This window comes from Rhinatrema bivittatum, chromosome 1 (genome assembly GCF_901001135.1).
Source record: "Rhinatrema bivittatum chromosome 1, aRhiBiv1.1, whole genome shotgun sequence".
Lineage (NCBI taxonomy): Eukaryota > Metazoa > Chordata > Amphibia > Gymnophiona > Rhinatrematidae > Rhinatrema > Rhinatrema bivittatum.
The window spans coordinates 713,442,252-713,469,120 of NC_042615.1; positions in this window are offsets into that span (position 1 = coordinate 713,442,252).

Here is a 26,869-nt window from a genome sequence, read left to right on the forward strand (position 1 = left end):
CCGCAACACATCATTGACCCTGAGAAGGTCATATTGGCAGCTACCCATTCGGTGCCTGCAGGAAAGACGATTGTACCCAAGAACCTCAGGAAAAAGCTATTGGCTTAGGCCCACAACTCCAAACTCTCAGGACACCCTGGGCAACAAAGGATGTTGTCTAAACTGCAAACCTTTTATTGGTGGCCCACCATGAAAGAGGACACGTTCTCCTACATCGCTTCCTGCACAAACTGCACTAAACAGAAGATGCCACCAGGACATCCATGGGGTCTCCTCCAACCCTTGCTGGTCCCTGAAGAACCATGGACACATATTGCCACTGACTTTGTGGTAGATTTACCATCATCAGGAGGGAACACCACCATTTGGGTAACCGTTGACAGGTTCTCGAAGATGGCACATTTTGTTGGTCTCCCAGGCTTATCCACCACCATGGAGCTTGCCGGGTTGTTCATCATGCACATCTTTCACCTGCATGGCTTGCCTAAGCATATAGACTCCAATCACGGAGTTCAGTTCACAGCTAACTTCTGGAAGGCATTATGCAAGAAGTTTGATATAGCCCTCGAATTCACATCAGCATATCATCCTCAGTCCAACGGACAAACAAAAAGAATGAAGAGGACACTCAAACAGTTCATTCATGCCTACATGAACACCAGACAAAATGATTGGAGCGAACTGTTGCCATAGGCAGAATTTGCCATAAACTCTCACCCAGCAACATCCACTTGATCAATACCATTCGAAGTGGTCTACGGACGACTACCATTGCCACCACTGCCACTTCCATTATCAGTGTCGTCCCCAGCAGCTCAAATGACTTCTACAGATATCCATCAACTCTGGACTCAGACTAAAGAGATGCTTATGAAAGCAGAAATACAAGCCAAGAAAAGATATGATGCTCATCACCGCAAGGCTCCAGACTTCAAGCCTGGTGACAAGGTCTGGCTTTCAACAAAACATTTAAGACTCAAACTTCCTTCAGCTCAATTCGCTCCTCACTTCATTGGACCATTTCCCATTCTCCGATGACTGGGCAACCTCACCTACAGTCTGAAGCTACCAGCTAATCTAAAGATCCACAATGCATTCCACATCTCACTATTGAAACCAATGATACTCGGTGAATTTTCCAACAAGATACCCGACTCTACTCCAGTAGATGCAGAAGAAGACATCGAATACAAAGTTGACGCAGTTCTCGATATAAGAAAATGAGGCAGAGTATGGGAATACCTCCTGTCATGGGATGTTATGGCCCAGAAGACAACTCTTGGACTCCAATGTCCAATATCTTGGATAAGAAGATGCTACAGGATTTCCATCATCTACATCCGCAAAAACCTAGACCTGGTAGGTCATTGCGTGGACACCCTTTGAAGGGGGTACTGTTTGCGTCCGTCGGTCTTTGATGGCTTCGCCCCGCTTGTTGAACTCCTATCTCGGTTCCTCCCGCTTACCTGGGAAAGATGGCTACCGCAGCATCGTCAAGCCGACCTCTCTGGCGTCCCCGGAATGGCTATTGTGCAGCCGTACGCCATTGCTCCTCCCAGGTACCTGCTAGGGTGCGAGCGTGAAACCCACATTGAAGTAAGCCCAGTGGCGCAAACCTCGAGGGCGTTCCCTCTGCTGACATCACGCCAATTCGGGTATATCTACTTCTCAAGATTGCTAGCTCATTGAGTTGGCAAAGGCTCGAATAGACTTGAACTGTTCCTGTCTGCAATACTCTGCCGCTTCCCTGCTGCCTGCAGGAAGATTTCCTTCTGCCCTTCGGGGTTTGCTACTAACTTAGGTACCCGCTCCTCGGGGGCCCTCTGTTCTACTTTCAGGTGCCATTCAGGGAACAGGTTCTCGCTCCTTGAGGGCCTGCTCTCCCTGCCTCAGTGCCTGTACCTATGACAACTATTCTAGTGGAATCGCATCCATAACACCGAGTGAGTACTCTATCTCATCTATCTCATCCACAGTAACTCCTTGCTGCGGAACCTCCTGACGTCACCTAGAAGAGAAGGGCTCCCTCTGCCGAGGGCAAGGGGCTTGAAGATAGCCACCTGGTGGCTATCTTCAAGCTGTATAATAAAAGAGTTCAATTCCGGTGTTTTGTGTATAGAGTCTAGCCCAGTGCTGTGGCTCCTCACGGAGCTCCTCCCCGGGGCGTGGTCATCTCCTCAGCACCCAAGGATCCACTAAAACACACGTAATAACAACACTGGGAGGCAGCAATCCCCTCTCCAGAAGTGCAGGAGGGATCTGTATACCCCTTCGCTTCATCAAGAGGTGTTTGCAGAGACCAGCCAATGAAGATTTGGTTTGGTTTTTTTCCATCTGATCGGGAAAGAAGTATTTTGCTGCCCAGTTCCTTATCCAGAGCTGGACTGTAAGAACTGTTCCAGTAGAGACCTTTTTTTTCCAGAAAGATCAGCAGCCTGTCTTTTGAAGAGGATACTGAAGGAGAAGAATATCGGGAGACCCCCAATTGGAGATTCTACTCCGGGGCACAGGACACTGGCAGGTTGAAGTTCAGGAGGGCCCTCTGGACATCAGGTACAGTAGGAAAGGGGACATTGGTCCTGGTTAGGATACCTTAGCCAACTTGGAGCTTATATTCACTCCACCCCCATGGAGGATACACAAGTCTCAAGCTCCAGTACCAAGGGACACTTCCACAGAGGGAGATGCCTATTAAACCAGTACTCCCACATGGCAAATGAATCTGGATGTAACTGGACACTTTGTTATTTGCTCCTATTGATTCTTTTAAAATCAATTACAATAAACTTTAATTTGAACAACCATCCAGGGAGTCCTGCTTGTTTTGTCAAGGTATCTGCCCCAAAAAGCTATGGTAAACACACACACACACACACAGACAGTTTCCAGTGCCTAGGCCAAGAAGTTTAGCCTTCACCCCACAGAAAAGAATTCGCCCCTTGGAGACAGAAAAGTTGGGGAAAGGGCAGAAGAGCTAGCCAGAGGAGTCTAAGGAATTCTTTTATGGCCCTTTGGAATCAGACATACTCCCCAAAAATGTGTTACACCTACTAATCTAGAACCTTTTCCAACTGGTATACAAAAATAAAACATAAATGCTTCAAAATGTGTAAGGCACAAAGCTGTCAAGAATTGAAATAAAGGGACATCCTAGAATTCTTTTGCCATTGCCACGATTGTGCACAAAGGGCCTAATTTTTAAACATATGTGCGCAGGGTACATTTGTGTGCGCTACCCGGCACGCACAAATGTACGCCTGATTTTGCACCTTGCGCGTGCCGAGCCCTAGGGGAGCCCCGATGGCTTTCCCCGTTCCCTCCGAGGAGGAGGGAACTTTCTTTCGGCTCTCCCCCACCTTCCCCTCGCTTCCCCTATCTAACCCGCCCCCCAGCCCTACCTAAATCCTCCCCCAACCTTTACCTCTGGCAGGCGTAACTTGCGCACGCCGGCCAGCTGCCAGCACGCAATCCCCTGGCATGGCCGCTGTGCCGGAGGCCTCGTTCCTGGATATCTTTAACTTAACTGGCGATGTTAATAGAATATTGAAAGTTAATCAATCTAACATGTATCAGGCCTTTAGGCCCTAAAAGCGTTCCTGCCCCCCCCTGCTCCCTGCCCCACCAAAAATGTGAACCTGAGGTTATGTAAGTTTCTCAGCTTGATGCCACCTCCCCTTCCTCTCATTCTGGCCAAGATCACCCTCTAACCCTCCAACCCCATCTGCTGCCCCCCAAACCTCAAAATTCAACTGGAAGTTTAGAACTTGCATCTGGCTACTGGTGCATCCAGTGTTGCTCTGACATTTTGTTATTCTTAAAAACAATTTGGAGATTCTGTCTGGCCTGATATTTTTCCTGATGAATGCAGTCACGCCTGTGATATACTGTCTGAATACTTACCGCCTCTTGATGTTAATAGAGGGGTAAAAATAGCTGTAGCAATTCTACCCTGGCTAAGACTGGCTTGCTTAGATTGGAGTGCATGGGATATGGCATGATATATATTCTGAATTTAGCAACTAGTGAACCAGTGTAACCTTGAATTTTAAAATAGCAAAACCACTTTAGTAATTGACCAGATGCTATTGACTGTAGTAAATTGCAACCATGTGCCTCCTAACCACATTTAATTTTGTATCTGATAGAGAACAGTTTTGTTAAGGTTTTATGATGACAGCTTGACCCAAAGCATTATACAACATGCGGTTTCAAATGAATTCTGTGTTCGGTTAGTAGTCCTTCTTTCTGAAATGATGCTCTTGCAGTAAGATCATAAAATGCATTGTAACAAAAAGATTGTTGACTACAACAGCATCTTAATCCTATGCTCTTTTTTCTTACTGCAGATTTTAAATTAGATTAAAACATTAAAACTGCTGTTATTCAGAGCACTAACATTGTTTTCATAAACTCATGCTTTTCCAATAGCCAAATATTTCTTCGGTTAATACGTTGCATTTTACAGTACTTTCTTCTATTAAAACTTTTTAGTTTTGCCTGTGAAACTACTACATCATTTTGATAAATTTGAGATAGTTTTATTGTAGATTAGAAATCAGGATTAAAAGCAATATAATCACATATCCACATCAGATTAGCAAACACATTTGTTAAAATTGAAACAATACTATATTTATGCAATATTCATGTAAACTGAACTCCTACCACAGTACCACCATCAAATTGTTAATAATACTAAATATAGACAGTTCAGAAAAGTTCCACCACCAAAGCAAAAACAAAAGCAACACAACTCATTTCTCCTCTGATGACATAACTACATTGGCTCCTAATTGCAGCTAGGATGCAATTTAAAATGATATAATGCACACTTTTAAAGCACAGAATGAGATGGGTCCTTCCTACTTGTGGGACAATTTGAAGCAATATACACCAGGTTGCCAGTTACGTTCTGTGCAAAAAGAATTACTGTCTATCCTGGGTATTTTGGAGGCTAGAGAGACTATGATAAGTGAATTCTTTGCTTTGGTCTTCTCTGAGGAAGATGTAAGTGAGATGCCCATGCCAGAAATGATATTCAAAGGAAATGATTCTGCACTAGGGATGTGAATCGTGTCCTCGATCGTCTTAACGATCGATTTCGGCTGGGAGGGGGAGGGAATCGTATTGTTGCCGTTTGGGGGGGTAAAATATCGTGAAAAATCGTTAAAAATCGTTAAAAATCGAAAAATCGAAAAACCGGCACATTAAAACCCCCTAAAACCCACCCCCGACCCTTTAAATTAAATCCCCCACCAAATAACTTAAATAACCTGCGGGTCCAGCGGCGGTCCGGAACGGCAGCGGTCCGGAACGGGCTCCTGCTCTGAATCTTGTCGTCTTCAGCCGGCGCCATTTTCCAAAATGGCGCCGAAAATGGCGGCGGCCATAGACGAAAAAGATTGGACGGCAGGAGGTCCTTCCGGACCCCCGCTGGACTTTTGGCAAGTCTCGTGGGGGTCAGGAGGCCCCCCACAAGCTGGCCAAAAGTTCCTGGAGGTCCAGCGGGGGTCAGGGAGCGATTTCCCGCCGCGAATCGTTTTCGTACGGAAAATGGCGCCGGCAGGAGATCGACTGCAGGAGGTCGTTCAGCGAGGCGCCGGAACCCTCGCTGAACGACCTCCTGCAGTCGATCTCCTGCCGGCGCCATTTTCCATACGGAAAATGGCGCCGGCCATACGTGTATGGCCGGCGCCATTTTCCGTACGAAAACGATTTGCGGCGGGAAATCGCTCCCTGACCCCCGCTGGACCTCCAGGAACTTTTGGCCAGCTTGTGGGGGGCCTCCTGACCCCCACGAGACTTGCCAAAAGTCCAGCGGGGGTCCGGAAGGACCTCCTGCCGTCCAATCTTTTTCGTCTATGGCCGCCGCCATTTTCGGCGCCATTTTGGAAAATGGCGCCGGCTGAAGACGACAAGATTCAGAGCAGGAGCCCGTTCCGGACCGCTGCCGTTCCGGACCGCCGCTGGACCCGCAGGTTATTTAAGTTATTTGGGGGGGGGTTCGGGAGGGTGGGGGATTTAATTTAAAGGGTCGGGGGTGGGTTTTAGGGGGTTTTAGTGTGCCGGCTCACGATTCTAACGATTTATAACGATAAATCGTTAGAATCTGTATTGTATTGTGTTCCATAACGGTTTAAGACGATATTAAAATTATCGGATGATAATTTTAATCGTCCTAAAACGATTCACATCCCTATTCTGCACTACTGAAACAAATCTCAGTGAACCTGGAAGCTATACCAGGGCAAATTGATAAATTAAAGAGTAGAAATCATCTGGAACAGATGGTATGCATCCCAGAGTGCTAAAAGAGCTGAAAAATCTTCTATTAGTAATTTGACAACTATCATTAAATTGTCTATGGTACCTGAAGACTGGAGGGTTGCTAATGTTATGACAATTTTTAACAAGGACTCAAGGTGTTCCAGGAACTTCAGACCAGTGAGTCTGACATCTGTGCCAGGCAAAAATAGTAGAAACTATCATAAAGAACAAAATTACTGAACAAATAAAAAGGCATAGTTTAATGGGACAAAGCCAACATGGATTTAGCCAAGGGAAGTCTTGCCTCACCAATCTACTACATTTTTTTTTAGCACATATTGGTAAAGGTAAGCCAGTTGATATAGTGCATCTGGATTTCCAGAAAGCATTTGAGAGACTTCTTGAAAGACTTCTTAGGAAATTAAAAAGTCATGGGATGGGGGCAGTGTCCCATTGTTGAATGCGAGCAGGTTAAAAGGTAGAAAACAGAAAGTAGGCCTAATGGTAAATTCTCCCAATGGAGAAAGGTGAATAGTGGAGTGCCCCAGGGATCTGTTCTGGGACCACTGCTTTTTAATGTATTTATAAACGACTTGGAAATGGGGACAACAACTGAGGTGATCAAATTTGCCAATGACACTAAATAATTCAAAGTTGTTGAATCACCTTGCAAATCTCAGAGATTGGGCATGCAAATGGCAAATGAAATTTAACGTGGACAAGTGCAAAGTGATGCACATAGGGAAGAGTAACCACAGTTATAGCTACACAATGCAAGGTTCGATAGTAGGAGTCACCATTCTGGAAAATTGTTGATAATACATTGAAATCTTCTGCTCAGTGTACAGCAGCAGCAGCAGTCAAGAAAGCACATAGAATGCTATGAATTATTGGGAAAGGAAAGGAGACTAAAACAGAAAATATCATAATGCTACTGTATCACTACATGTGTGACCTCATCATATTGTATGCAGTTCTGGTTATTGCATCTCAATAAAGATATAACTGAATTAGAAAAGGTATAGAGAATGGAAACCAAAATGATAAAGGGAATGGAACAATCCACATATGAGGAAAGTCTAAAGACGTTAGGACTCTTCAGTTTGGAGAAGAGACAGCTGAGGGGAGATATAATAGAAGTCTATAAAATAATGAGTGGAGTGAAACGAGAAAACGTTAATCGGTTGTTTAAAGAATACAGAGACTAGGGGACACACAATGAAGTTACTAGGTGATACATTTAAAACTAATAAGAGTAATTATTTTTTTATTCAATGCATAATTAAGCTCTGGAAATCATTTCCAGAGAATGTGGTGAAAGCTATTAGTGTAGCTGTGTTTAAAAAAGGTTTGGACAAGTTTCCGGAGGAAAAGTCTATAAACAATTATTAAGGTGGTCTTGGGAAAATCTGCTACTTATCCCTGGGATAATCAGCATGGAATTTATCTACCCATTGCAATCCTGCCTGGTACTTGTGACCTGGATTGACCACTGTTGGAAACAGGATGCTGGGCTTGATGGGACTTTGGTCTGACCCAGTATGGCAAGTCTTATGTTCTTATGTAGATTAGAAAAGATATGGAGAAGAGCTTTTTTAGTTGCGGCACCTACACTATGGAATGGATTACCAAACAATCTTATTATCCAATAGAAAGCTTAGAAAATATAAAGGTGCAGCTCTTTCACAAGCTTATCCAGCTAATAGCTAGTTGAGAATGCTTTGCTGTGGGATATAAGTTAGTAATGGAAAACGGGGGTGGGCTAGATGTATGGGGGTATGGTGAGGTTTCAGACTTTTATTTCTTTATTTTAAATATAAATGAAGGATTATTATTTTATATACTATAAATATGATTTGTGAGATCTGATGTGTGAACTTGCATGCAAAGACGGTTCTTTATTGTTATTAGGATGTTATGTAAGTTCCATTTTTTGTGTAAAGATTGTATTTTAATGTTATAATAATGATATTAGTGTTATAAATAGCTCTGAGTTGTAAGTAGACAAGGTGATTAAAAATACACTGAAATAAATAAATAAATGGTAGGGTTATTTTCAGCTAATCACACATGAGTTTTACAGCAGTACTTGAGCAAAAACATAATACAAAATCCCATAGTACATTAGGCATTGTTTAATTAACATCATATTGTTGGTAATTTCTACCTGTAAGCCGAGAGAATCTTTTTGATCATTCATTTAGATGTCTCAATAGAGTCTGAACAAGCTCTCTTGCTGAGATGTATGTGACAACACGAAAAGTCCCAGTATGCAAAACAGAAGGTTTGTGTCACAGCTCATGCAAGATCAGTCACACATATTATCATAAAGGTCACAACACAGTGACAGAACCCAAAGAAGCCTATATGTTTGATTAAATTTTACACTCCTCCTTTCCATCCAGTTTCAAAGGCATATTACCACCAAATTCAAATAATCTGTGCTACTTTACATGAATGAGCTTTTCTCATACAGATTATCTATTAAAGGTTGTAACATGACATTTTATTTTAAATGTGTAATTAAGCAATCACCTGGAACCTGCACAATGATTTTGGATTTGGATTTAAATTGTCGATTTAATTGCTCGCCTTTCCAAATCTGAGCTCAAAGGTGAAATAAAACCATGTACTGTCTTTACAAATATAGAGGATAACTTTCAAAGAACTCCATGCAGCCCAATATATGCACGTTTATGGCCACACAGAGATCTATTAAAGTATTTTATAAACTACGCTTATCAGGTACATGCAGATTATAAAATACACATATGTATACCTTCTAACATATGCTCATATGGATTGAAAGCATGTGTTGTTATTCTGTTATAGTCCACAGGATTTGTGGACCCTTGGGCTGAAGGGGAGTGGAGGCCGCCTGAGGGGTTGAGCCCCGCAGGACCCCACCGTCAACAGACGCAACTGGTTGATAGAGGTGAGGTCAGGTGTGGCGATGGTCGAAGGCAGGGATGAGTGGTAGCGTGGTCAGGCGTAGCAGCGGTCAGAGACAGTAGACAAATATGGCATGGTCAGACGTAGCAGTGGTCGAAGGCAATCGTGGCGTGGTCAGGCATGGCAGTGGTCAAAGGCAAGAGGCAATCATGGCGTGGTCAGTGCAGCAAAGGTCGGAAGAAAGAGATGGTTGAGACATGGTCAGGCGTAGCAATGGTCGGCGGTCGGAGGTGATCAAGATGTGGTCTGGCGTGGTAGACAGCAGAGAAGCCGTGGGAGCAACTAACCCACAAAGAGAGAGGACAAGTTGCTAAGGCAAGTCCTGACAGTCAGGACCCGCCTAAGATAGTCCCCAGGGGATGACGTCATAAGGAGGGGCCGGCAGCCCTGGCACACCGCGGGCCCTTTAAGAAAAGAAGAGGAGCACGCACGCATGCCTGGAGGCCCGACAGGAGGAAGTCGATGGTGGTGCCATCTCCGCCGCGAGGAGAGGCCTCGTGAAGACAGGCAGGGCTGGAGGAGAGAGAACGGCACCAGGAGCACTTCCCCTGCCCTGCCCCGGAGCTGAGCAGCTTCCCCAATGGGGAGGAGTGTGAGGTGAAAGAGGCCGGTCATGAGTCCCGCGGCCGGCCGATGTAACAGTACCGCCTCCTCAAGGGCCCCCTCCAGAGGGTCCGAGTGGTCAGGAAGCCAATCGATCCGAGACTCTTATGTAATCGTGGGTTGAACCCACCTGGTGCACCGGGGAACAGCCATGTCAGAGTGGCTTCGGGGAACAGCTGGAATTCTCGACGGGGTCAAAGGAGCTGCACAGAGACCCCCTTTTCTCTAGCTGTAAAAGGGCATGTAGACTCTGGATCCCTCCTTACAAGTCAGATGGACACAAACCCTTTCATGGCCTGCTTGTGCCCTTTTTCAAGGGCCTCAATTTCGGCCGTCTTTTGAGTCAGCTGTTCCTTCATATGGTTGAAGACTGCTCCTAAGACTTTCCTCCGAAGGAGGGAAGGCCTGGTCTGAGTCTCCTGAGACCTTTTGCAAAGAAGGAGAGGGTTCGGGAGGGTGGTAGTCACAGTTAGAGTCTGGAGAGGTTCCACTGATTTCAAACAGGATTCTGAACACCATGGCCCCCAACGAACCAGACAGGCAGTGGCCCAGTCAAAGTATGGCTGATGTTTCTGCAGCCAAGGCAGACTCAGGATTACCGGGCTCATGGCTGTAGGTAGTATATAAAAGGAAATAAGCTCCATGTGATCCTGTCCAATTTTCAAGGTAAGAGGCGAAGTGGCCCGAGTCACCATACCTGTGAGGAAATCCCCATGGACCGAGGAGAGCGCCAACGGAGGAGTCAGGAGACATGTGGGAATTAGATTCTGTTCAACGAGGTCCTGCTGGATAAAGTTTTCACCAGCACCGGAGTCCACTAATGCCTGAGTGGAAAAGCTGGTGGAGGAAAGCTCCAAGGAGGCAGGTAATCGGAACAAAGGCGATGTAGTAGTGAGGCCAAGAATTATTGCCTCTGATGTCTCCCGATGCAGGGTTCGTTTCTTCTTCTCTGGGCTCAGAGACAGTGAGTGTGTGGAGCTCCCACAGTACAAAGTCCAAATTGAAGGCGACGGGATCTCTCAGCAGTTGTGAGATGACCATGGCCAAGTTGCATCCGTTCTTCAGAAGGTAAATAGTGGTCACCACCTGAGAAAGGTGGTTCCTTGGTGTGACCCCGCTGAGAAGAACCATTCTCCGGGCCCACTCTTGAAGTCGGCGATCAATTTTCCCAGTGAGGTCAATAAGCCCCTCGAGGGAGGTAGGAAGTTCCCGGGTTGCGAGTTCATCTTTTATTCGAGGTGCGAGCCCATCTAAAAAAAATGGCTTGCAAGCTGTCTCCCTGCCAGTTTAATTCTGAGACCAGGGTTTGGAATTCTATTGCGTAATCATTTAGGGCATGGGACCCTTGCTGCAGGTGAAAGAGATCGGTACCCATGGTAGGGAGTCTACCCGGTTCTTCAAAAACTTGTTTAAAGGCCGACACAAACTGTGGAAGATTCGAGAGTAGAGGGTCGGCATGCTCCCACAGCAGAGAGGCCCAATCCAAGGCTTTGCCATCCAATTGAGAAAGAATGAAAGTCGTCTTGACCAAATCATCTGGAAAGAGTGCCAACTGAAGAGTAAAATGCATATGGCATTGGTTCAAAAATCTCCGACACTGCTTTGGGTCCCCTGAATAGCGAGGTGGGGCTGGTAGGGCAATGGCCACCCAACTGGAATCAGGAGCCTGTACTAGAGCTGCAGGTGAGGGAGGTGGGGCATTAAGCCGAGTCATGGAGTCTTGACGAGTAGCGAGATGATTCACATCTGCTACTACCAGTTCCAAAGTCGACTTTAGATTCTGGAGCTTCAAAACGATGCCAGGAACGGACTTCAGCACCGCCAAATCCACAGGTTGAGAATCTAATTGAGCATTTAGGCACTCTATAGAGGTGGCCAGTGCCTTCAGAAAATGTTGCTGCTTCTGGATTTTTTGAGCCAGGCCTGGAATGGCCTGGAGAACGGACAGGTCTGCCGGGTCCATGGCCTTAGCAATCTGTGGACCCTTGGGCCGAAGGGGAGTGGAGGCCACCTGAGGGGTTGAGCCCTGCAGGACCCACCGTTGGCAGGCGTAACTGGTTGATAGAGGTAAGGTCAGGTGTGGCGATGGTCGAATGCAGGGATGAGTGGCAGCGTGGTCAGGTGTAGCAGCGGTCGGAGACAGTAGGCAAATATGGCGTGGTCAGGCGTGGCAGTGGTCAAAGGCAAGAGGCAATCGTGGCGTGGTCAGCGTAGCAAAGGTCAGAGATAGGAGATGGTCGAGACATGGTCAGGCATAGCAATGGTCGGAGATCAGAGATGGTCAAGTCGTGGTCAGGCATAGCAATGGTCGGAGGACAGAGATGGTCAAGACGTGGTCTGGCGTGGTAGAGAGCAGAGAAGCCGTGGGAGCAACTAACCCACAAAGAGAGAGGACAAGTTGCTAAGGCGAGTCCTGACAGTCAGGACCCGCCTAATATAGTCCCCAGGGGATGGCGTCATAAGGAGGGGCCGGCAGCCCTGGCACGTCGCAGGCCCTTTAAGAAAAGAAGAGGTGCGCGCACGCACCTGGAGGCCCGACAGGAGGAAGTTGATGGCGGTGGCGCCTCCACTGCGAGGAGAGGCCTCCTGAAGACCGGCAGGGCCGGAGGGGAGAGAACAGCACCAGGAGCGCTCCCCCCGCCCTGCCCCGGAGCCGAGCAGCTTTCCCAACGGGGAGAAGCAGGAGGTGAGAGAGGCTGGTCGTGAGTCCCGTGGCCGGCCGATGTAACAGCATGTACTTGTCTTACCAATTTTAAAAACATGTCCATATATTTTATGCACAAAACAAATTGTGATTTACTTGCATAAAACCCTGTTTACACGTGGAAGTCAGAATATTTCAAAATATGCATGCTTAATTGAAACCTCCACCAATTCATCAAGTCCTTCTCCAGGTCTTTGAGACCCTCTTAGTTCTTCAATCTGAGCTTCCCCAGCTCACCCAGACCTCCTACCCAACCAATAGTAAACAATAGATGAATCAGACCTTAGTTGCGAAAGATAATTAGCAGGTATAAATTTACACTAATAAATTGCCAAATGTGCATGCATGGGTCTCAGAAAATAGCAGCTTGCACATGTATCTCGTGGCTCTGCTCTAGAACGCCCCTAGACACCTTTTTATCGCACGCGAATATTGACATACTTTTTTTTTTTAACTCTTTAAACCATTTGTTGGCACATCACATGCATTGAAGGATACATTGTTCTCAAGAATATCAGACTTAATAGCCTTATATATACTCACAACTCCCGTATACCTAAATGATACCATAATAATTATAACGTAGTAAACGATAAATACTTACAATATTCTTATAGGGTCCCTGTATTCGTTGATGTTTATAAAATAGCGTGTATATTAGTACCAGCTACTTACGTGCATATATGCTAATTTTATACATGTAAATGCTTTGAAAATTCACCCCATAATCTATTAACAGAGAGCAAGAATATCCACTCCCAAAGATTTAACTGGAAAAGAGAACTAATTGCCTGTAACCTTTGCATCCCTAATTCAAATTCTGGAGCACCTAACCAAGTGAATGGTGGAGGTGACTTAGCAAGCCAATCTACAACAGAGTTTATAGGTTTATTTAAAGCAAGAAAAAAATAAACCTTTTTCATTGTTTCTGTGTCAGATTTATTCACATGGGAGGTAATTTTGAAAAGGATTTACATGCTTAAATGGGCTTTTGAAAATTGCTACTTTTACCTATGTAGCTTCTTTGAAATTTCAATGAATTTTCAAAAGGTTTTACATGCACAAATGTGTTTTTGAAAATTGCTTCAATATATGTTACTTTTATGCGAATAAATCCTTTTGAAAATTACCTCCTTTCTGTGCATATTCTTTGCTACTTTTTTCCTATCTTTAGCCTAGATTCATCAAAATAATATGTTTATCGTGCGAATAACGTGTGTATGTTTTTGTGTATGGTGTATAGTTTTTAATTATGTATGTTTTATTTTTGTAAACCGCCTAGACGGATAGACTTCTACCCCACTGTGCAGTATAGAAAACTTTTAATTAAATAAATAAATAAATAAATAAATAAATGAAAGGGGTGTGTGTATTCAAATTGGCGGCCTGCCGCATCGTAAAGATAAATATTGCCCGCAGTGGTGTGTTATCGCACGCAGCAGTGTGTCATCCAGCACACAGTGCGTCATCACACAGCGCATTATTTTTTCCCCTGTATAAAGACTGACTTCCTGCACCTCCTTTGAGGGTGTGTCAGGTGTTGGAGTGAGAGGAGAGGAGGTTAGTGTTGTTAGAGGAGTTTTGAAGGAGTTCTTTGCAATTGCTGATTGAGATGTGCTGTTTTCTGTAGTCATCTGTTTCCCTTTCCCTTTGTCTTTTGTGATATTTGTTAGAGTGAAAGCTTGTAAGTCCTGTTTGTCTTTTTGTGTGGTTGGTGAGGAGGAGTATGAGGAGGAGTGGAAAAGTTTGAGGAAGTATGGAGGAGAGTGAGGAGGAGGAGAGTGAGGAGGAGTAGAGGAGGAGTGAAGGAGTGTGAGGAGAAGTGCAGGAGTGTGTGTGTGAGGAGGAGGGGAGGAGGCGTGTGTGTGTGTGTGTGTGTGTGTGTGTGTGAGAGTGATGAGAAGTGTGTTAGTGCTGAGGTGTGTGTGTGTGTGTGTGCTGAGAGCAAGGAGCTTGATAGGCCTGGGAAGAGAGGAGAGAAGAGGCCTGAGGATAACAGAGAGGGGAGGAGGAGGCAGAGGGAGTGGGAGGGGGAGGACAGGAATGATAGGGGAAGGAGGAGAAAGAGTAGGGCAGGGGAAGAAGTAAAGAGAGGCAGGAGGGAAGTGATAGGAGGTTGGGTGTGGGGGAAGGGGGAAGGGGTTAGGCCAGAAAGAGTGGTGGGAGGAGTAGGGCAGCATAGGGATAGACGACAGGGCAGAGAGGAAGGGAGTTGGTGGGCCAGGGTGAGGTGGTGGGGGGAAGAATGGAGGGAAGTGGACAGCAGGACGGAGAGTGAAGGCAGGGAGGATAGCTCTCTGGAGGAGGAAGTGGCACCCCCTTCAGACAGACAGACAGCACCACGGAAGAGACTGAGGGCCATAAAGTTCAGTACGGCAGAGAATGAGCTTCTCATCGCTGGTGTCCTGCAGGATTACACCATGGTATTTGGAAACTGCACAGCAAAGACCTCAAAGGCAGCCAAGAGCCAAATTGGCCAAACATTGCTCAGGCCATCAGCTGCCACAGCTGAGTGCAAAGAAGTGGGGAGCAGGTCACCCATCGTTACCAGGACATGAAAGCACAGATCAAAGTCAAGCTTGCAGTAAGATTGAAGTATCAATGGCAAACTGGAGGAGAGGCAGCGACCGATAGAAAGGCTGGGACCGGATATGTTCGAGGACATGGATGAGCAGCTGGACACCACACAAGCCACCGGCGGTAAGTTTACCTCACCCATAAATGGGCAGACAGCAACGGGTGTACACATAGGGGGTCATTTACTAGGCATTTTTCACATACACACAGAATGGGAAAAAACCCTTTTGTAAATAGGCCCTATAATTTGGGCCTAAGTGCACCACTGATACCAAATAATTAAACCATACTTGCTGGCATATGTAATGTCTTTTTTTCTTGTTTCTTCTCTGTTTCCATAACTCTCGAGCAGGAAGCTGCCAGGCCCAGCCAGGAATGCCCAGGGACCAGCTGGGATGCTCCTGAGAGCAGCCGCTCAATACCAATGCTCCAGGGGCCCTTACAAATGGACACAGTGTCACAGTGGGAGGAGGTGCAGCAGGAGGGAGACCAATCACAGGCTAAGTTCTTGATGCAGCACCTAAGTTCAAGAACCCCAATTCAGATGAGCAGTTAGCAGGAACCAGCACCCCACACCACTCTGCAGCCTCATCATCACCAGACCACATGATGGGCACAAGCCCAGCTATGCTCAGTTTGCACTCTCAGACACCACCTTCATCTTCAGCACCTGCACCGACATCACCACCATTGGGGCCACCGCCAGCAGCACCCACACCGCCACCAGGACCGGAACCAGCACCGCCACCTGCAGCAAGCATGCTTGCAGGTGAAGTCAGGCACTTGCGGGAAGAGATGCAGGTCCTGAGATGATCTGTAGACCGCCAAAACAGGATCATGCAGCAAACAATGGCAGCCAACGCCGAAAATGCCAACACTATTGTTGCAGCTACCAGCATCCTCACCAATGTGCTGATCCAAATCCTTCACCATATGCCAGAGCAGCCGTCAGAGTTGTCAGGTGCATCCCTCGCATCCACACCCTGCAGCAGTCCTGGAGATGGAAGACGCGGCATGGGTAGGCCCCCAAAACATATGCCCTCCCAAGTGGGAATCCACGGCATGGCAAGGGGTCTTGAAATGAACAAAATGGCCAATATGGGCCAAGTAGAGAATTTTTACAAGAAGACTGGGACGGGCTCTTCACAGAGTTGCTGTGCCATCTAGATGGAAGAAACTGGCTCAGCATGTCCTCACTACAGAGTTGCTGTGCCACCACAATTGGGTGGAAAATTGGGCATCCAAATGGCAGATGAAATTTAATGTGGATAAGTGCAAGGTGATGCATATAGGGAAAAATAACCCATGCTATAATTACACAATGTTGGGTTCCATATTAGGTGCTACAACCCAAGAAAGAGATCTAGGTGTCATAGTGGATAACACATTGAAATCGTCGGTACAGTGTGCTGCGGCAGTCAAAAAAGCAAACAGAATGTTGGGAATTATTAGAAAGGGAATGGTGAATAAAACGGAAAAAGTCATAATGCCTCTGTATTGCTCCATGGTGAGACCGCACCTTGAATACTGTGTACAATTCTGGTCGCCGCATCTCAAAAAAGATATAATTGCGATGGAGAAGGTACAGAGAAGGGCTACCAAAATGATAAGGGGAATGGAACAACTCTCCTATGAGGAAAGACTAAAGAGGTTAGGACTTGGAGAAGAGACGACTGAGGGGGGATATGATAGAGGTGTTTAAAATCATGAGAGGTCTAGAACGGGTAGATGCGAATCATAGAAAGACTAGGGGGCACTCCATGAAGTTAGCATGGGGCACTCCATGAAGTTAGCATGGGGCACATTTAAAACTAATTGGAGAAAGTTCTTTTTTACTCAACGCACAATTAGACACTGGAATTTGTTGCCGGAGGATGTGGTTAGTGCAGTTAATATAGCTGTGTTTAAAAAAGGATTGGATAAGTTCTTGGAGGAGAAGTCCATTACCTGCTATTAAGTTCACTTAGAGAATAGCCACTGCCATTAGCAATGGTTACATGGAATAGACTTAGTTTTTGGGTACTTGCCAGGTTCTTATGGCCTGGATTGGCCACTGTTGGAAACAGGATGCTGGGCTTGATAGACCCTTGGTCTGACCCAGTATGGCATTTTCTTATGTTCTTATGTTCTTATCACACACACAATGGATGGTGTTTTGTGAAGCATTTTCAAACAGCACACTTACTAAGAAGCCATTCTTGATCCTCTGGGCCTATTACAGCCTACTTTAAGTAGCCTATAATCACTTTTCAGCTGCTGTCTCTTGTCAGGCTGTCCCATCTCCTGCTCCAAGCTGCGAAGTGTCATCTCTTCTCATCTCCTGCAAGTGCTGGCTCCAAGCTGCGGGGTATCATCTCCTCATCTCCTGCAAGTGCTGGCTCCAAGCTGCGGGTGTCCTCTCTTTTCATCTCCTGCAAGTGCTGGCTCCAAGCTGTGGGGTGTCCTCTCTTCTCATCTCCTGCAAGTGCTGGCTCCATGCTGCAGGTTGTCCTCATCTCTTGCAAGTGCTGGCTACAAGCTGCGAGGTGTCATCTCTTCTCATGTCCTGCAAGTGCTGGCTCCATGTTTCTGAGCCTCCTGCCTCCATGCTGCTGGGTCTGCTCCTAGGCCTCCTGCCTCCATGCTGCTGGGTCTGCTCCTAGGCCTCCTGCCTCCATGCTGCTGGCTCCATGTTTCTGAGCCTCCTGCCTCCATGCTGCTGGGTCTGCTCTTGGGCCTCCTGCCTCCATGCTGCTGGGTCTGCTCCTAGGCCTCCTGCCTCCATGCTGCTGGCTCTGCTCCTAGGCCTCCTGCCTCCATGCTACTGGGTCTGCTCCTGAGCCTCCTGCCTCCATGCTGCTGGGTCTGCTCCTAGGCCTCCTGCCTCCATGCTGCTGGGTCTGCTCCTGGGTCTGCTCCTGGGCCTCCTGCCTCCATGCTGCTGGGTCTGCTCCTGGGTCTGCTCCTGGGCCTCCTGCCTCCATGCTGCTGGGTCTGCTCTTGGGCCTCCTGCCTCCATGCTGCTGGGTCTGCTCCTGGGCCTCCTGCCTCCATGCTGCTGGGTCTGCTCCTGGGTCTGCTCCTAGGCCTCCTGCCTCCATGCTGCTGGCTCTGCTCCTGGGCCTCCTGCCTCCATGCTGCTGGGTCTGCTCCTGGGCCTCCTGCCTCCATGCTGCTGGGTCTGCTCCTAGGCCTCCTGCCTCCATGCTGCTGGCTCTGCTCCTGGGCCTCCTGCCTCCATGCTCCTGGCTCTGCTCCTGGGCCTCCTGCCTCCATGCTCCTGGGTCTGCTCCTGGGCCTCCTGCCTCCATGCTGCTGGCTCTGCTCCTGGGCCTCCTGCCTCCATGCTCCTGGGTCTGCTCCTGGGCCTCCTGCCTCCATGCTCCTGGCTCTGCTCCTGGGCCTCCTGCCTCCATGCTCCTGGGTCTGCTCCTGGGCCTCCTGCCTCCATGCTGCTGGCTCTGCTCCTAGGCCTCCTGCCTCCATGCTGCTGGGTCTGCTCCTAGGCCTCCTGCCTCCATGCTGCTGGGTCTGCTCCTGGGTCTGCTCCTGGGCCTCCTGCCTCCATGCTGCTGGGTCTGCTCCTGGGTCTGCTCCTGGGCCTCCTGCCTCCATGCTGCTGGGTCTGCTCCTGGGCCTCCTGCCTCCATGCTGCTGGGTCTGCTCCTGGGCCTCCTGCCTCCATGCTGCTGGGTCTGCTCCTAGGCCTCCTGCCTCCATGCTGCTGGCTCTGCTCCTAGGCCTCCTGCCTCCATGCTGCTGGGTCTGCTCCTAGGCCTCCTGCCTCCATGCTGCTGGGTCTGCTCTTGGGCCTCCTGCCTCCATGCTCCTGGGTCTGCTCCTGGGCCTCCTGCCTCCATGCTGCTGGGTCTGCTCCTAGGCCTCCTGCCTCCATGCTGCTGGCTCTGCTCCTAGGCCTCCTGCCTCCATGCTCCTGGGTCTGCTCCTGGGCCTCCTGCCTCCATGCTGCTGGCTCTGCTCCTAGGCCTCCTGCCTCCATGCTGCTGGGTCTGCTCCTGGGCCTCCTGCCTCCATGCTGCTGGCTCTGCTCCTGGGCCTCCTGCCTCCATGCTGCTGGCTCTGCTCCTAGGCCTCCTGCCTCCATGCTCCTGGGTCTGCTCCTGGGCCTCCTGCCTCCATGCTGCTGGCTCTGCTCCTGGGCCTCCTGCCTCCATGCTCCTGGGTCTGCTCCTGGGCCTCCTGCCTCCATGCTGCTGGCTCTGCTCCTGGGCCTCCTGCCTCCATGCTGCTGGGTCTGCTCCTGGGCCTCCTGCCTCCATGCTGCTGGGTCTGCTCCTAGGCCTCCTGCCTCCATGCTGCTGGGTCTGCTCCTGAGCCTCCTGCCTCCATGCTGCTGGGTCTGCTCCTAGGCCTCCTGCCTCCATGCTGCTGGGTCTGCTCCTGAGCCTCCTGCCTCCATGCTGCTGGGTCTGTTCCTAGGCCTCCTGCCTCCATGCTGCTGGGTCTGCTCCTGGGCCTCCTGCCTCCATGCTGCTGGGTCTGCTCCTGGGCCTCCTGCCTCCATGCTGCTGGGTCTGCTCCTGGGCCTCCTGCCTCCATGCTGCTGGCTCTGCTCCTAGGCCTCCTGCCTCCATGCTCCTGGGTCTGCTCCTGGGCCTCCTGCCTCCATGCTGCTGGCTCTGCTCCTGGGCCTCCTGCCTCCATGCTGCTGGCTCTGCTCCTGGGCCTCCTGCCTCCATGCTGCTGGGTCTGCTCCTAGGCCTCCTGCCTCCATGCTCCTGGGTCTGCTCCTGGGCCTCCTGCCTCCATGCTGCTGGCTCTGCTCCTGGGCCTCCTGCCTCCATGCTCCTGGGTCTGCTCCTGGGCCTCCTGCCTCCATGCTGCTGGCTCTGCTCCTGGGCCTCCTGCCTCCATGCTGCTGGGTCTGCTCCTAGGCCTCCTGCCTCCATGCTGCTGGGTCTGCTCCTGGGCCTCCTGCCTCCATGCTGCTGGGTCTGCTCCTGGGCCTCCTGCCTCCATGCTGCTGGGTCTGCTCCTAGGCCTCCTGCCTCCATGCTGCTGGGTCTGCTCCTGGGCCTCCTGCCTCCATGCTGCTGGGTCTGCTCTTGGGCCTCCTGCCTCCATGCTGCTGGGTCTGCTCCTAGGCCTCCTGCCTCCATGCTGCTGGGTCTGCTCCTGGGCCTCCTGCCTCCATGCTGCTATGTCTGCTCCTGGGCCTCCTGCCTCCATGCTGCTGGGTCTGCTCCTGGGCCTCCTGCCTCCATGCTGCTGGGTCTGCTCCTGGGCCTCCTGCCTCCATGCTGCTGGCTCTGCTCCTGGGCCTCCTGCCTCCATGCTGCTGGGTCTGCTCCTAGGCCTCCTGCCTCCATGCTGCTGGGTCTGCTCCTGGGCCTCCTGCCTCCATGCTGCTGGGTCTGCTCCTGGGCCTCCTGCCTCCATGCTGCTATGTCTGCTCCTGGGCCTCCTGCCTCCATGCTCCTGGGTCTGCTCCTGGGCCTCCTGCCTCCATGCTGCTGGCTCTGCTCCTGGGCCTCCTGCCTCCATGCTGCTGGGTCTGCTCCTAGGCCTCCTGCCTCCATGCTGCTGGGTCTGCTCCTGGGCCTCCTGCCTCCATGCTGCTGGGTCTGCTCTTGGGCCTCCTGCCTCCATGCTGCTGGGTCTGCTCCTAGGCCTCCTGCCTCCATGCTGCTGGGTCTGCTCCTGGGCCTCCTGCCTCCATGCTGCTATGTCTGCTCCTGGGCCTCCTGCCTCCATGCTGCTGGGTCTGCTCCTGGGCCTCCTGCCTCCATGCTGCTGGGTCTTGTGCTGCTCCTGCTGTGGTGATTCTGCACTCTGCGGTCCTACTTCTGCTGTCTCCATACTGAACTGTTTGGTCGTTCTCCTGCTGCCTTCATGCTGAACTGTTTGGTCGTTCTCCTGCTGCCTTCATGCTGAACTGTTTGGTCGTTCTCCTGCTGCCTTCATGCTGAACTGTTTGGTCGTTCTCCTGCCGCCTTCATGCTGAACTGTGCTGCTGTGTCCCTTAGGTTGTCCTTTTTGAGTGCACTCTTTCATCATGCACTGTCTGGGGCCTTTGCATTTACAGACATAGTAGTGCTTTATACAACAGTTAATGTACAGCACTACTCTATCTTTTGGGGTGCCACTTCCTCTTTCTGTGTTCTTAGTTGTAATCATGATTGTGCATTAAGGATAAGATGCAATGCCTGTATAGGTTATGATGCTATTTCAATCTATTAATGTACAGGTGTACACTGAATGTGTTCTTCATGAAATGTCCATTGTTTTGTACAATGTTCTATCTTGTCCTTGCAGAATGTGATTACCTAAGACATTGCCTGTATTTCAAACGGTGCATTATATGTGTTTGCTAATAAAGTGTTCACTATTTGGAAAGATAAATGTTCTGGTGGTGTCCTTTCATTGTGTGCTTTTTATGTTTATGGTATCGAAGGTAAAAGTTTCGCTCTCCACATGACCTTGCATGCTCCAATGCCATTCCTCATTCCTATTCTGCACTTAGCAAGCATGCAAGACCATATGGGCTATGGCATTACAATGAAATCTGCGTGTATGCTGGTAAGCAAGACAGCCAGAGGTAAAGAAGAAGCTCCTTACTGTGGACCTTCACTATTGCCTCTTGGTGCCTTCTTCACATACCATACTGTTTGCTAACTCCTGCTTACATGTGCCTGTCTGTGACATTATATAGTGTGCATGTACAGCTGGGGTGGTGTTAAGGGAGAACTTGGAGTTTTTATGACCCAACAGTTAAATTTCTGTCCACATACTTCTGTCAGGAGTGCAAGGGTATGTGACTACATATATTTGTAGCTTACATTGTAAACAAACTAAGTAGTGTACTTACTGAGTCTTGGTACACACTCTCAGCTGCTGCCTCACAAGTATGGATGATGAGTGAGGGAGTACCATCTGCTGTACAATGTTCATGGCCAATCACCAGAGGCCCTAGAAGGATGTGGCTGGTGCTGGGGACCAAGCAGCCTTCCACACTGCCTCTCACCCCTGTACTGGCCTGCCTTGGGGGTCTGTATAATACATCTAAGGTAAGGCTGACCTTACAGGTAGCATCCAGATCCCAAGGACAGGACACTACAGGCTAACATCCAGGCTGCGGACGTCTGCCTGGTCCACAGCAGCAGCAGTACCCTTCTTTGTCCTGTGCTATGCACCTGTGCAGATTGTGTAGCGCACAGTACTCACTCACTCATCTGCCCTACTTGTCACACATCAGCTGACACTGTGTTGCAAGAGTCACCAAGTACACAGTGTAGTGCAACAGAACGTTTGGATACTGTACAAGTGAAGCTCCTACAGTGTTTAGAAAACGGTAGCTCCTCCCTTTTGTAAGCAATTATCGGCAAGCATACCCTTCCTGCATGTACACAGAGCAGAGGGAGTGATAAAAAAGGGGGGCTGGTGTGCCAACCTCTATGTCAACTGTGTGTGATATGAAATGCAGAGAGGTGCTAACAGACAACAGTGCCACAAAAATGGGACTCTGTCATAGGATGTTTGCAATGCCTGTGTGATGTGGCAAACCCATGCACCTGGTTTATCTGAGCATCCCTCAGCGGGCGGCACTTAATATCATAGAGACTACCTTAAATAAACGAGTACGGCCACACCGTATTCCCACCACATTCTTGATGCAGCTGACAGAGATAGCTCTCTGTCAAAATTTTTTCATGTTTCAAAAAATCTGGTATAAGCAGATACATGGTACTGCGATGGGGGCCACTATGGCCCCCAGTCTGGCTAATCTCTATGTTACACAATTCGAAGAGTCTTGTTTATATGATGCTGTGGAATTTCTAAATGTCTCACATTGGACTAGATACATTGATGACGTGTTTTTTTTGTGGCACGGAAATCAAGACACACTGATGCATTTTTTGAATTGGATTAATTCTTTGGACAGCAATCTACAGTTCACTATGGTATTCCATCAAGAACACATTGATTTTTTGGACATTCACATTTCTAAAAATGCTAACAAGTTGGTAACTACGATTTTTCGTAAATCTTGTGAACGTAACACCCTGTTGCACTTTTCCAGTTTTCACCCTTATCAGTTGCGGAAAAACCTGCCAATAGGGCAATTCTTGAGGTTAAAACGAATTTGCAGTACCGGGGAGCAATTTCAGTTACAGGCAGAACAACTAGCCATAAGACTTTTACAACGTGGATATCCAATACGATATATCAAGTCTGCTTGGAAAAGAGCCACAAATGCACAAAGATGTTGGTTATTGTTGGATAAAACCACTGATAATTCCTCCCCGTTGGTCTGCACTATTCCTTTTTCTGACAGAGCTGCCTCTATTGCACGTTCAATTTTACATCATTGGTCTGTTCTACGATTGCATAATGATCTGTTTCAGAACAATCCTATTATTGCCTACAGTAGAGGACGCAACATCGGAGATACAGTGACACATTCGTTTCTACAAGAACCACCAGAAGATATTTTACCACATGGCACTTGGCCATGCACAGGATGTTCGATGTGTAACCAAGCTATCACTGGTGCGACCTGGACAGAGGCAAGAGGGTATTTACATACTGCTCACCATTATACTGATTGCCGGTCTACTTATGTAGTCTATCTGATTGAATGCCCGTGCAGACTCTGCTATGTAGGAAGAACAAAAAGGATGATCCGTACACGTTTAATAGAACACCGCAGTTGCATCACTACAGAAAAACTGACAGCTCCTGTGGTAATGCACTGTAAAGAGTTCCAACACTCATTTGACATGTTGCGATGGAGAATTTTAGAAAAAATCCAACACCATCCCCGTGGGGGAAATATTAATAAAGTTCTCAATACAAAAGAACAGCAGTGGATTTTCAGGTTAAACACTGTTAGCCCAGCTGGGCTTAATGCCTCCATTGAATGGTACACGCTCATCTGATTTTAGGGGCGTGGAGGCTGTCAATTGATTAGTGGGAGGAGTTGTATGACGTCAAGGTTTCATCAAAAGCAGGGGTTCCGGGAGATACCGGAAATGCCACGGAAAATGCTGAAGCGCCATTTTTGAAAAAAGTTCAACAACTGTGTAAGTACTAGTGCGCTCTGACGGCTGTTTCTCTTATAACTATAGTCCACTTATAATTTTCTACGGATCAGTTAAGACTTTTTGAACTTTGATGCAAATTATTGTTTGACGCAGAATTACCACCCTTGAAGAAGGACTGATAGATGGTGAAAGCAGTCCGAAACACGGCTCCGTGTCGGGTCAGCACTGCGACTATCGTTATGGCTTAAGATTTTCACATATTGAAGCGCTGAAAGATAAGTTGAAATTTTCAATGTTGGATTTGTGGAAGATAAGTTGATATCTACAATGTTGGATTTGCACAAAGCATGACATTACTTTTGGCTAAATACCGCCTTGGTTTTGGTGAATTTTAATTGCATCACAGAAAATTTCTTAAAAAATAACTTCTCTAATATGACCTATGATTATTTATAAGGCCGAGTTGATTTGGCGAAAGCCTAGACGAGGAAGCCTAGTATGATGGTCATTGAACGTTGTTAGCTGTGCAGCGTCCAGAATATCTGGTTCAAGGTGAAGAGCACTGGGTTATTTATTATCATTATCTGTACATACAACATGTAAAGCTGCATGATGGTAAGCTCTCATTTGAATCCTACCTATAGGCATACCATTTAATACTCCTTTACAGTGCCTGTTCCATGCCTCACAGCATTCCCACATTCACTGGGCAGTTTCTTAAGCAACACAACCTCCCTCCATGACTTTCAAAGGTTTTATGTCAGGCCTAGTTGTAGGTAGCCAGCACAACCAATAAAAACAGCATTATTCGGCCTACTCCAATTAGTTGTTGGGGGGTGAGGGGGAGAAGTCCATGGTGAGAAACACAGCCAAATGCTCAGGATAACATTCAAGTTCTCCAGCATACTTGATGTGTCACCATGGCCACCTGCATACCTCTGCCCCTCAATGAACAGTACATATAAACAGTGAGTGTTCTTGTTGAAAATAAGCATTTAAAGGTTTAAAACCATTTCTACCATTGTCCATATGCTGCCCTGTCAGAGGCACACCCTCTCCATAGGGCAACCACTCCATCATAGCTGCGCAAAAGATGACAGCTCAATTTAGGTGCACACTGCCTGCTAAGGTGTATTGGAATGCAGGCCCAAGGGAGCAACCTCTGAAAGCAATAACACCCTCACACACCAAGTGAGCAAGCCACACACAGCACGTCAGTCACCAAGTGTCACATTCACTTTGTAACAGGCATATATCACCCCTTCTTGGTGCATGATTCTGACATAGGTCCCTGAATGGCTTAGGTGACACAAAATGCCTGCTTGTCAACATCTAAAGGACATCATCAGTCATGGCAAGCACATGACATCTGTGGGAGTAGTAGGCCTATACAATGAGCACGGAGTGGCGGTAATTATGGAGGCAGCCTGTACACTCATAATCTGTTCAGCTGATCACACTAGGTCAACAGAGAATGCAATACACAGAGAACTGCATGGACTGTGTAGGACCAGAGCAGGGCACCTCACTAATTACAGTAGAAGTGTATGCTGATGAGCCTACAGCATAGTAGCTGTTCAGCACTACACAGACGTGCTCACATGCATGTGCATCAGCAATGTCATGCAACCATGAACGCATGGAAATGTCTGCTGTCATGTTAGTTACGGTACTATATGCAAAGTGTTTTGGACAGGAGTGCTGAATCAATGTGCTTTACAGGGCCTCTGAGATCACACCTGCACTGTTACAAGTAGTAGGTATAGGTTAACGGTGAAGATTGTGCATATGTTGAAGGAATAAACATATATGCGTACTGCTGCTATTTGTGATTCATAACCCACTATGACCTTCCAGCAACCTTCCATCTGCAGATGACAGTGAGCCTATGTATGATACGCCTGTTTAAAGCATGAAAACCCTTGGCCTGTATGATGTGAATGTTTGATTAGGATAGATGTGGCTGCAGTAAGAGTGGTTATAAAATATACTGTCACAGTGACAAGTCAGAGATCATTGGAATTTATAAGTGAAGGCTGGAGAGTAGCAAATTCACTATCCTGCCTTCACTCACCTGCAAGTGCACCCTCTCGTAGGTTTCCCAAGAAGGCAACACCACCTACATAACATCACGACAGCCAAGACCCTAACCTTTTGCACATCAATTGTGATACATTTCACAGCTTGCTGTAGTACAGGTGCATCCATTGAGAAAGCAGAATGCTACCTTTGAAGGAGCTGTGCACATACTAAAAACTGCATCAGGTAGCACAGTCACTTTCAGCCAGGCTGTAATGGAAGGTGTGATCCCAAAATAGTGTGATGTGTGCAGTATTGTGGCCACCTGTCTTGAATGTGAAGTAAGTACATGCTAAAATTTCATGACATCTCCCTAAATGTCATGGAAGCAACACCAACACTCTATATACCTGCAGTCATGCCAGTTACACGATGGATAGATGTACATAAGCTGCAAAGTGGTATGCAGTTATAAATCCGAGTGTGACTTTACTCTTTAAGTGATCAGGCAGTGGTGTGACAGTGGCCTGGGAATGTCCTTGTGACTGTGAGCACATCCATTACAGAGGTATAATTTCACCTGCACATGTTTAAGCACTTCCAAATGATGGAGTAATATTAGCTATCTGCCAGTACAACATTTAAGTGTGTCTCTCCTACTTAACCCCGCACTTTGCATCTTCACTGTTATTTCAGATTTACAGCATTTGTGTAGCTGTTACTCTTCAGGGTCGTGGACCATGTGGGGCACCACAACAGTTGC